An 11,764-nucleotide genomic window follows, 5' to 3' on the forward strand; every position below is an offset into this window, starting at 1 on the left:
TACATATATAGTAAAGTTTCTGTTCTTTTTAAATGTAATCAATCTTTAGCTGAAAAAAGTGGATAGAATTGTTTATGGAGAATTTGAATAGGCTGATAACTATACATTGCAACTAGTTTGAATGCCTAGTATGACATGTAAAACAAATGTTGAACAATCTGTATAAGCTGTAACGCAAAAAATGTAAAAACAAAAAAAAATGGTTTGGTTGCAAAATAAGACAACTTTACACCAAATGCCCTGAATGTTCGCAACTATATGTCACCAAACGACCAACGATAAAGAGCAAAGCCAATACAGTACCGTCAGATATAATAGACCCATTGGTGGCCTTGTGCTGTTTTCTGCTCTTTGGTCGTGTTGTTGTCTCATTGACACATTCCCCGTTTCCATTCTCAATTTTAAAAACATGACAAAATGTGAAACATTCAACAAGAAAACCAACAGCCTGAGTTATCTTAAAACATCTAGACCTGATTTGAAAAACCATGTTCAACAATGGATTGATCGACTTGCTAGCAAACTGTGTGCGGATGTTTGCTCAGCATTGTAAGGAAGATTGACATCTGCAATAAATAGATCGGCGGGGCTTAAGCTTGTATACATTATATAGTTTTTGAAAATTGGACGTTAAGGTTAAGGACAAACCAATTTCAGATGGAATCATCACATGACAAATTTCATACACACGTGCTTTATCATCTGGATTAAATTCATCATTCTGATTATTTGTAATTATGTCACTGGAAAGTTCTAAGCCTTGTTTGAAACGATTTCAAAGTCAAAACTGAATATTACATTATTATCCTTAAAAAAATGCATAACCCCCCCCCCCCCCCCCCAAAAAAAAACAAACAAATAAGGCTGTCATATGAGTAATAAGTCTCAGAACTGGAAGGAGTATTCTCTTTATAAGTTGTATTCGACTTTAAAACGAGGTTGAGATTAACGAAATAAGATAACACTGTGTTTTGGTAATATAAAAGTTATTTGTATTTTCCTCTTACTTAACTTTGCTTTTACTCCTATTCAATGCTTACGAAATTCTCGGCTGGTATTTGGTCTAGATGATGAAAACCTTAATGACATTGCAAATATGAATGCTGAATCCCTATATAATTTTGGATATTTTTCATGTATTTTTTTAATCATTTGAATACGTTTGTGCTTTATGAGTTGAAATACTACATCATGTTGATCTTCTTCACTACAATCCCGAGTAAGACTTGATATAACACTTATTATTTTCTACCTATGATAGCAAATATTTCCTTAGTGTTTCTTTATTTGTGAGTGAGTGCTGTTGATATGAATTAGATTTTTGTTTAGATTGATTATTCATATTATTTTTTTAAATGCTATGCCAAATTTATAGAGATTTTACAGTTGCAAATATCCGTTATCCATATTAATCAGTAAACTCAACTTCTACGTCATTTGGTTTCTGGTGAAAAATGTCTCATTCACAAGCAAACGAATTTTTTTTATTTTTATACTGAAAGCTCTGTTTATATGGTGCTTTGAAAAAAGAATAAAATGTCAAACAAAACAAGTTGTATTTTGATACTTTAATAAGGCGTGATACGAAACACTATTATGCATGTGAATCAAAGAGTAAAAACTCTTTTATTTTGAAGCAAGTTGATAATAAACCTATAACAACAAGAACAAATTGTATGCAAGAAAACGATGGAGGTAATTACAAAATAAAAAATGAAATGGTTAAAACCACTTTTTTTTTGTCGATTCAAACAATTCCATTCATTTATTTTTATTTTTTTTTGACGCCCCGACCCTAGATTTTCAAAAATATCTCTTAAAACAAATTATCAAAAAATGTTGGCCTTAGCAGTTTACATGATAGTATTTATAATTACATTACATTTATGATCATGTATGTTTCATACGAATCCGTACTTATGATTGGCTGACAATAATCGGTACGCATTCCAATATTAGATAATATATCCCAATAAAAATTTAACTTCCTGACAGCATGTGCTTCCCATGACAATGTCCCAACAATGCATAGGAAAACAAAAGACAGTTGTGATAACTCGTAATCTTAAAAATGTAATTGAATGTTTCTTTTTGTAACTTTATAGGGTCAGTGTAAAAGTGTTGATCGTGTGCACATTTTTAGTATAAAGCGGTTCCGGAGGTGTGTTTTGAATAATAATAAGACAAATATCCTCCATATGTCTATTCCTTATATTCCTTTTTCTATGTTGTTTTAATATATTTACATGTAAAAGGGACTTTATTCTTATACATTTCTCGATACACATTACACAGATTGCTTAATGTCTGAGGGGTATTTTTCAAGGTCAAGTCTCTCACGTACGTTATTATTATTCATTGTCCAATCAAATCTTTGTAAACTCTACCCCTCTATTGCAAGTAAATGTCAATTTAAATAACATTCTTGAGCAAACAAGATATATAAATAAATATATAAACAATGCAAGCAAGCCAACTAAACTTTTGACCGACAAGCTTTTGGAAATTAGATCTTTTGCGAAATATAGAGAACATTCGAAAGGCTCATAGGAAAGTCACATAAATAATTTGATGTAGTTAAGCATGTTTGTTGGTTGCTTGTTTAACGTCCAGTGGCAAATTCATGCATGTTCAGGACAAGAGCAATTTAATAAATACAATAGGTAGGTCCTGTAATAGAGGCCGTCAGCGGGAAAATGAGGGTATATTGGATAGGAACAGAAATTAAGTCTTCCAACAGGCCATCTATGGACCCCTTAGAGAGTTGTTGCAAGAGTTCTTCACGTGCAAAGAGCGAAGCACTCTTTTTTTCACGAGGCATCGAATTTTACGTCCCCATTCTGACCGGACCTGGCTGTGAACTTATACATCCCGCATAGCCTAACCGGCTATGGTGTCGTTGGTGTCATGACGGAACTCATTACGAAGTTTAACATCAGTACATCCCTACTCTTTATTCCATCAAAGATCAATACTATCATTCAACTCGATTTTTTACAGTCCAAGTATTTGCTTTTATTTGTATACTAATGTAGATATGTTCTTCGCCTCTCTTTTTTTAATCTTGATTTAGCACTTTATTTTATTTAAGTTATACGATTTAACGTTTGATAAATTCAGTTGTTTTGTGTTTGCTTTGATCAAAAGTGTCGAGCATTACCATAATTATTTAAGTGCCTTGAGAGGTCAATTAGATAGCTTTTAAACCAGATTTAATTAACCATTTTCTTTAAAAAAATCCCTGTACCAAGTCATAAATATGACGGTTGTTTTCAAGTCGTTCCTAATGCATATTGTCGAGCGTTTAATTTTGTCAGTTTTATGGAAATTAACCTCGGAGTTCGGGATTTTTATTTTAAAATATTTTTATATAATATAATATTTGTTTTAGCTTTTTTGCATTATTCAATTCTGTATTGTAAATTGTAAAACGTTATATATTATATTTCATAACAATTTATACCTCATTTTTATATGCAACAGAGAAAACACAGAGGTATGTATGCAATCGAAGATAAGATTGTTTCTCTTATGGTTGCTGCCTGTTATCTGTTTTTTGCATGAAGAGATATCTCTCGTCTCACACTACACGGAGTGTGATACGAAAAAGAGATACGAACATCTGCGTTAATTTGATTGGCTTATCCAGCATCATGAGACAATATTACGAAATGTCCATTGGCTATTCGTTAGGTCATTGATGACTTTCAAAGGTTAACATGGTTAAGACGATGTACATTTTGTCCATGGCAACGGGCATATTTGATTTCTTCAATAATACACAAAACACTCACACTTTTCACCTGAAAATCTTTTTGTCAAATTTTATTATATTCTGAAGCGTACAAAAAGTTTTAAAATGTCCGATGTTAAAGTTTGATACTGGAACAGGACATATGACGTCATACTTGTATGTGCAAAAGACTAGATCAACTTTTCACGGAATTTTTTAATTTAACAACTTATGAGAATTAGATATTGCTTGATATCAACTCTCGTTACTTAGTAGGCTCGTTTATTATTATATTGAAATTAAATAACTCGAGTTGATATCAAGTAATATCCAATTCTCAATCGTTATGAAACCTATAATTATTGGTAAATTATCTAAAAAAACATGAAGTATGCATTATTGAGCCCTGTGCTGTTTTCTGCTCTTTGGTCGGGTTGTTGTCTCTTTGACTCATTCCCCGTTTCCATTCTCAATTTCATTATTAAACGTACGTCAATATGTGTTTCAATTGTTACAGATATGCAGTACTATATGTTCTCGTGCTTGAATATGTCCTACATTGTTTTAATTAAAAAGAGTTAAGCGTACTGTTGATGCGTTTAACTCATCAACAAAAATCAAATTCCCGAAAGATTTTGCCAAATACAGCTAAATCCTATTCCTGGGATAGAAAATCCTTACTTTCGAAAAAATCAAAGTTTTGTAACCAGTTGATTTACAATTATGCCCATATTAATGATAATTCTACTCAACACAGAAGTTCTGACTTCTGGGTAGGTGATATACTAGTCAACAAAAGAAACGATACAAGGCAATGTCTTTCCATATATAATGAAATTGGATACACTGTACCAAAGTTAATAATTGCCAAATTGGTCTAATATTCACAGAGTGTTATTTTCTTATCAAAACAATTGATTTAAGGCAAATACGCGAATTTTTATTTTTGGCAATTTTTGTTATTTCAAAAAATCGTATTTTCACCCAAAAATTAACTGTAAACTTAAACATGGTCTGCTTAAAATTTTGAATGCCTTTGCAGATATTTGAATACTTAATTCACATCTTCGAAATTAAGTGCCGACTTTTGTCATCATTTTCCGCAAAATAAATTTGACCCCTGTGTTCAATAACACGGTATTTTTGGTCAGATTCTTTTAATTATATGCATTTGCTTTGCAAATGAATGTTTTTCATTGGATAATTTAACAGTTTTTCCTATTTATTATATTTTATGATAAATTGGTGTTCAAACTTGTGTATCGTTACTTTTGTTGACTAGTATATATAAAGAACCGTAAATTGGGATATTTTGACTATAGTCAGATTTATTTGACTAACAAGATCAAAGTACAAAACAAATTATTCAATACTAAAATGAAACAATCATTAAAAAAAAAGATAAATACAACATTTTCAAATATTGTTAGTAGAATATCCATGGCAATGACAACGACACAACAAAAAGTTTAGGCTTTTGATAATATTGTTAAAATTAATTGGGAAAAATCATTTACATTATATAATTTTAAGGGTCAATATGGTTTTATCGTCACTTTTGTTTTGATAAAAGGGTTAACATTATTAAAAAATGAAAACAACACGTTATAGATTGCATGTGTCCGAAGCGCTTGTTTGGATTTACCTTCATCAGGAACGCTCAAAGCCAAATATTTGAAAGCCAAAGATGTATAAGAACCGAAACAGTTGAAGTGCTATACGACCAAAACGGACATAAAAAATAGCAAAATCCATCTGTCAACTTTGTCTGAGGAGTTGACACTTTAGTTTCTAAATAATTTCACAATTTATAAACCGACAATTTCAGAAAGGTTTGTTATAAATCATGTCAGTACCGAAGAACTGACTACTAAGCTCATGATACCCTCGGGGACTGATAGTCCATCAGCAGAGGTAATGACCCAGTGCTGTAAAAAATTAAAAAAAAAAAACACGTTATAAATTTCATGCGTCCGAATCGCTTATCTGGATTTACCTTCATCAGGACCGCTTAATGCAAAATATTTGAAAGCCAATGATGCATAAGAACCGAAACAGTTGAAGAGCTATACGACCAAAAAGGACATAAAAAATAGCCAAATCCATCTAAGGTCAACTTTTCCTGAGGGAGTTGAAACCTTGGTTTCTAAATAATTTCAAAATTTATAAACGGACAATTTTAAAAAGGTTTGTTATAAATCATGTCATGTCAGTACCGAAGTACTGACTACTGAGCTCATGATACCATCGGGGACTGATAGTCTACCTCTGCTGGTGGACTATCAGTACCCAGTGCTATACAAAAGGAAAATAATTATTGTGATAACACTTTAGTTAATGAAATGTTATTGCAATTGCTCTACGATCAGTTTCAATGTCAGGCGTTAAAACAATATCTATTTAAGATTAGTAGAGTAAATTTTCCTACACCAAAATATCCCGATTTACATCATTTTATAGTATTTTATTGAATTGTTTTACGCTAAGATTTGTTCTTACCCCATCTTAGCCGTATTAACACAATTTTGTGGCGTTATCGGTTGTTGATACACTTCAACTTCGTTTTGGATTTTTTTTTTTTATTTGATTCGAACGCCACTAATCAGTTTCATGTAGACCAAATGCTCGTCTTGCGTACAAAGTTATAAGCATATAATTTTTAAAAAAAAAGGTTAACTTTTTAAGTGTTAACTCTGGTTCTTAATTTTATCATACGTAGATACCATGTATGTAATAACAAAATCCCAATATTACCTAGTAAATATTGTTGCTTTTATGGTTCTGTTCGGATGGTTTTTTTTTAAATTATATACTACATACATTTCTTAACAAATTGAAACAAAAAAATTAATACGATTGCGTTCAAAAGGGGTTTTGAAATCCACAGCTTTTTCATATCCATAAAAACGATTGTGTTAATATTAATAGCTAATATATTTTGTAGTGTTGAACAGCATCATTATGACGATGTTAGAATGGAAAATGTATCTTCGTATCAGGATCTAACGAGACAATCGATTTCAAATGATTATGAACATATATATACAGCATATGTCAGTCAATAAGCTGTTGACGTAGAATGCGATTAGAGGAAACAATAAATTCCTGGTTTAATATTATGCTTCACTATGATCACTGTTGTGGTATTCATGCATTTCAGTGCACATGTGTGTGTAAGAGAGTGAGAAAGTAGCTTGTTTCTCTCGTGTAATGCAGAGTATATAATGAAACCAATTGAATATGTAAACGTTTTTTTCTTGCAAGAGTTGTTTATATCTTGTATTATACTCTGGGTTTCAGTATGTTGACATTCCCTATGATACGCACACAAGTAATTCCCAAGTGACTATGAGTGTAAATTTATCTTTGTGAAAGCATGCCCTTGATATTGTTCCTGTGAGAACAGCAATGTATACCATAGGACAAAATATGTATTCCCGATTTTCTGATATGCTAGTACATTTGGCTAACCCTAATGGAATAGCAATGTCACAAATGCTAATGGATATGTTCCAGTGGTCGTATTCATAATCCTGTCCTCTTTTCCTTGATTGTTACATCACCGACTACGACTTATAAACGAACTCTATAGGCCATGATCATCACGACGTTTGTCATTTAGTCTTAGTGAAGCGGGAATGGTTTACACTTCCGGAACAACTGCGTTTGTTTAGTATGGTTCTTGTTATTGAATAATTACTTTTCTATGTTGAGTTTTGTGGACTTCTTTGTCTCTTGTCCTTTTTCTAACTGCCTATAGTTTTATCTGTTTTACATCCAGCTATGTGTTTGATTGTCTGTACATATCTTTTCTCTTTTTTTAAATTATTAAAAAAGGATTAAACGCATCACCAACAAATATATTCATGTTAAAAAGAAATATCATGCAATTTATATACAAAATTACTTGCGTATCAATAACCAGCTATATTCAAAAATGTTCTTTTTGTTTGGACTGTCTTAGTAATGAGCTCTATTCTTCGCATGGCCACTCCTTCCTTTTTCTTATCATTACCATAATTTCTCATTATTTTGATTTAGCATAATGTACATACTGATGATATTGTTCAAAACAATCTCATTAAATACAAATGTATCAGCACTTTCTGTAAATTTTATAGAGGAAATGTTTATTTGAAAACAAATTGTTATCAAATACCAATATTTTCTCTCTGCGGAATATGATTTTCACGAATCAAAGACAAGAGGGTAAGGGAATTATGATAAAGGAAGAATAACTTGGCAAACAAGATAAACGAGGTAATGACAAACAATAGTCCAACAATAGTTGCACAGAAAACAAAATATTGAGCAACAAGAACATCACCAAAATGACTTTTCGCCTGACATCGACATATGACTCAGCCACATAAACTAACGTGTTATGTTTGTTTTATATTTGCTTAGAAATAAAAGTCGTATAGAATGTTCACTCGGTCCTACCCAATGAATCGATTACCAAAAATACATCTGTATTCCTAAAAACCAATGTGAAATCGCTGGATCTACCAAAATTTCTTTAATGTTCCTAAAACCATGTAAATTCATCGGATTTACAACATATTTCAAATTTTCCTATACATTATGTAAATTCGGTTGATTTACCAAAATTACAACAGTGCTCATACAAATTATGTGACATTGCTTGGTCTAACAAAATTACATCAGTGTTTCTAGAAAACTTGTTAAATCGCTGGCTCTTCTAAAATTATATCCGGGGGTTTCCCAAATTATATAAAATCGTGGGATCTACCAACTGCTTCAAGAAAAGTGTATCCAAATTATTAACATCTACTTTCTATTGACAAAGAGAACTAGGCTTCAGAGTTGCTTTGAAACTTCCATTACTATGACTGGTGTTAATTTCATTCTTAAACATTTCAACATTTGTTACAGTTCATACAGCTAAATCATTTTCCTTGTGCAATGGTATGAACATAAGTCCGTGACACGTATATTCTACATTCATCAGAAGAAGACATATTTCGCTCAATTTTTTTATTCAAACATGGAGAGTGTTGGTGCAAGGATATTGTTTAAGAAAGGGACAAGTCTTACTTTGAAAAAAATAACTTGGACTCGAACATTTCTAGCAAAAAGTTCTCCAAAACAGCTGAACTTATTAACAAAACAGAAGAATATACCAAAAGGGAAATGAAAAACCATCAATCGAAAACGACACACAACACCATGTCTAAAAAATACATGATACAAATAACAATCATCAGTCATCAAACACTACACTAATATCAGAATACCTGATGTTTCTTTTATTAGCATCAATTAAAACACAACACTGATGTCAAGATGCTTGATCTTCTGTAACGGCATCAACCAGCAAAACGCATGTGCAATGCTGCTAACAAATTGCTTGGTTGTTTGCAACGACAACAGCCAGCTAATCACTACACTACAATCGAAATTGTTGCATTACAACGAAAAGAGCCAGCTAAACACTACTTTCATATGTATCTAGAAGCTTGATTTTCTTTTGTAACGACAACAGCCAGCCAACCACTATAACACTACACTACTATCGAGATGCATGCTGTTTTATAACAAGAGCCTACTAAATACTTCATTACTATCAAGATGCTTGCTGTTTTGGTACTACAGCCAACTTAATACTAAACTACTGTCAAGATGCTTGATTTTTTTGTAAAACAACAGTAAGCAAAACACTACACTACTATAAAGAAACTTGATATTGTGTAACGATAACAAACAGCAAAACATTACAATACTATCAAGATGCTTTATTGTGTGTGCCAGCAAAAGCTAGCAAAACAGTATACTTCTATCAAGATGCTTGATTTTTTTGTAACGACAGCAGCCAGCAAAACACAATACTACGATCAAGATGCTTGATCTTTTGCAACGACAAGAGCCAGCAACAAAACACTATATTATTGTCGAAATCCTAGATCTTTGAAACAGCAACAGCCAGGCAAATACTGCATTACTATCAAGATGCTTGATTTTTTTGTAACAACAAGTGAGCAAAACATTATATTACTATCAAGATGCTTGATTGTTAGTACCCACAGTAGCCATCAAAACACAACACTTTTATCAAGATGCTTGATTTTATGTAACGACAACAGCCAGCAAAACACTGCACTACTGTCAATATATTTGATATATCCTCACAACAACAGCAAACAAAACACTATATTACTATCGATATGCTTGATCTTCAGTAACGATAAAAAAAAGTTTATATTTCTATAGAGACACTTGATTCTTTTTGACAACTGCCGGCAACAAGCAATACTACTATCAAGATGCGTGATATTTTGTAACGATAACTTTCAGCATTACATTACATTACCATCGTGATGCTTGATCCTTGTGACTACAAAAACACTATTATCGAAATAACACAAAAAAAGGAAAACAGAAATTGCAAACTATATTAGACAGTACATCAGACACAAACTTTTCACATTTAAACAAAAATTAATGTACAAAAAAGACAAACAACAGAGAACAACACATGGTCACGATTTTTTTTATTAGTTGTTATTGGCTTTGAACTAGCTGTCAGTAACTGCGCATGCGAGCACTGTCAGATCTGTACTTAGTGTCTTTTTGTTGTTGTGATGTATAAGTGCCCTGCCACTTCCACTCTGTAGTTTTGTAACTTGTTTCTGCTTTTTATCTATCTGATGAGTTAAGCCCTTTGCAACTAATTTTTATAGTTTGTTCATATGTTGTGCTGTTACAACACTGTCCCAGGTTAGGGGGAGGGTTGGGCGTCCGCTAACATGTTTGACCCTGCCACATTCTGTATTTGCCTGTCCCAAGTCAGGAGCCTGTAATTCAGTGGTTGTCGTTTGTTGCTGTATATCATATTTGTTTTTCGTTCATTATTTTGTAAATAAATTAGGCCGTTAGTTTTCTCGTTTGAATAGTTTTACATTTGTCATTTCGGGGCCTTTTGTAGCTGACTATGCGGTATTGGCTTTGCTCATTGTCGAAGGCCGTACGGTGACCTATAATTGTTAATTTCTATGTCATTTGGTCTATCGTGCAGAAATGTCTCATTGGCAATCATTCCACATCTTCTTATTTGTATATTATAGCCTGACCTGGTACAGACACAACATATGATAGGGTCTATGCCAGGTTTACGCGCACCCTGACGTCGCCTATCAAGAACATACGTCTCTAGGGTCAATATCCCTAATGCGCTTCAAAGTGAGGAACACAAAAGTAGTGAGGTAACAAAAAATCTCTGTACGGTGATATTGGATATATTTCAATGTTTAACAAGTGACTGAGATTAACCATTTGTGCTGACTTGAAGAGCAGAGGACCATAGAATAAAATAATAAAAACTATGGAGTTATCAAATGAATGCAAAGAACTAAATTTTCGAAGAACTTATTGTATGATAAAAGGGATTTTTTACCTCGAGGAGACGCATCACGACAGGATATTCGGGGTGTGCTAATTTACGGGAAAATGAATCTCCCTTCTTACCCCGAAAATTTAACCACAAATGTGAAAATGTCTCACCTTCGAAAAGAGCCGTCATACATATCCAAGTTTGCGATATGGGCAAAGGAATTGAGGAAAAGACTACACACAAAAAGATTCAGCAAAGTCCAGCCACCACCGAGATGGCCAAACATATTTTTTCTATCACCGGAAGCTGGCTTAGATTGCCATAACTATTATTTTGATGTTGCCACTCAAGTAAAAACAAGAACAACACTTCTTACCAAAAGATTTCATGAATTATCCCCATAAGATGTAATTGAAATCTACAGTTTTGGTAGAAGGCCAAAAAGACCAATTTCAACTGAAAAAGTTAGTTTATCACACCTGTAGACAACGTTAGGGTTAGTATAAACGCTTTACATCGCCACATACTGTATGTGATTGTCCCACTCACATATCCTGTATTCTGGTGGTTGTAGCTGGTTGCTGTCTGTCATATTTTTTTTAATTGTTTAAGTATAAGTTAGGTCGTTGTTTTTCTTTTCTCTCTTTCGAATAGTTTCGCACGGCCATTTAGAGCTTATC

The sequence above is a fragment of the Mytilus californianus genome, unplaced genomic scaffold (assembly GCF_021869535.1).
Source record: "Mytilus californianus isolate M0D057914Y unplaced genomic scaffold, xbMytCali1.0.p SCAF_7, whole genome shotgun sequence".
In the NCBI taxonomy this organism is placed as follows: Eukaryota; Metazoa; Mollusca; class Bivalvia; order Mytilida; family Mytilidae; genus Mytilus; species Mytilus californianus.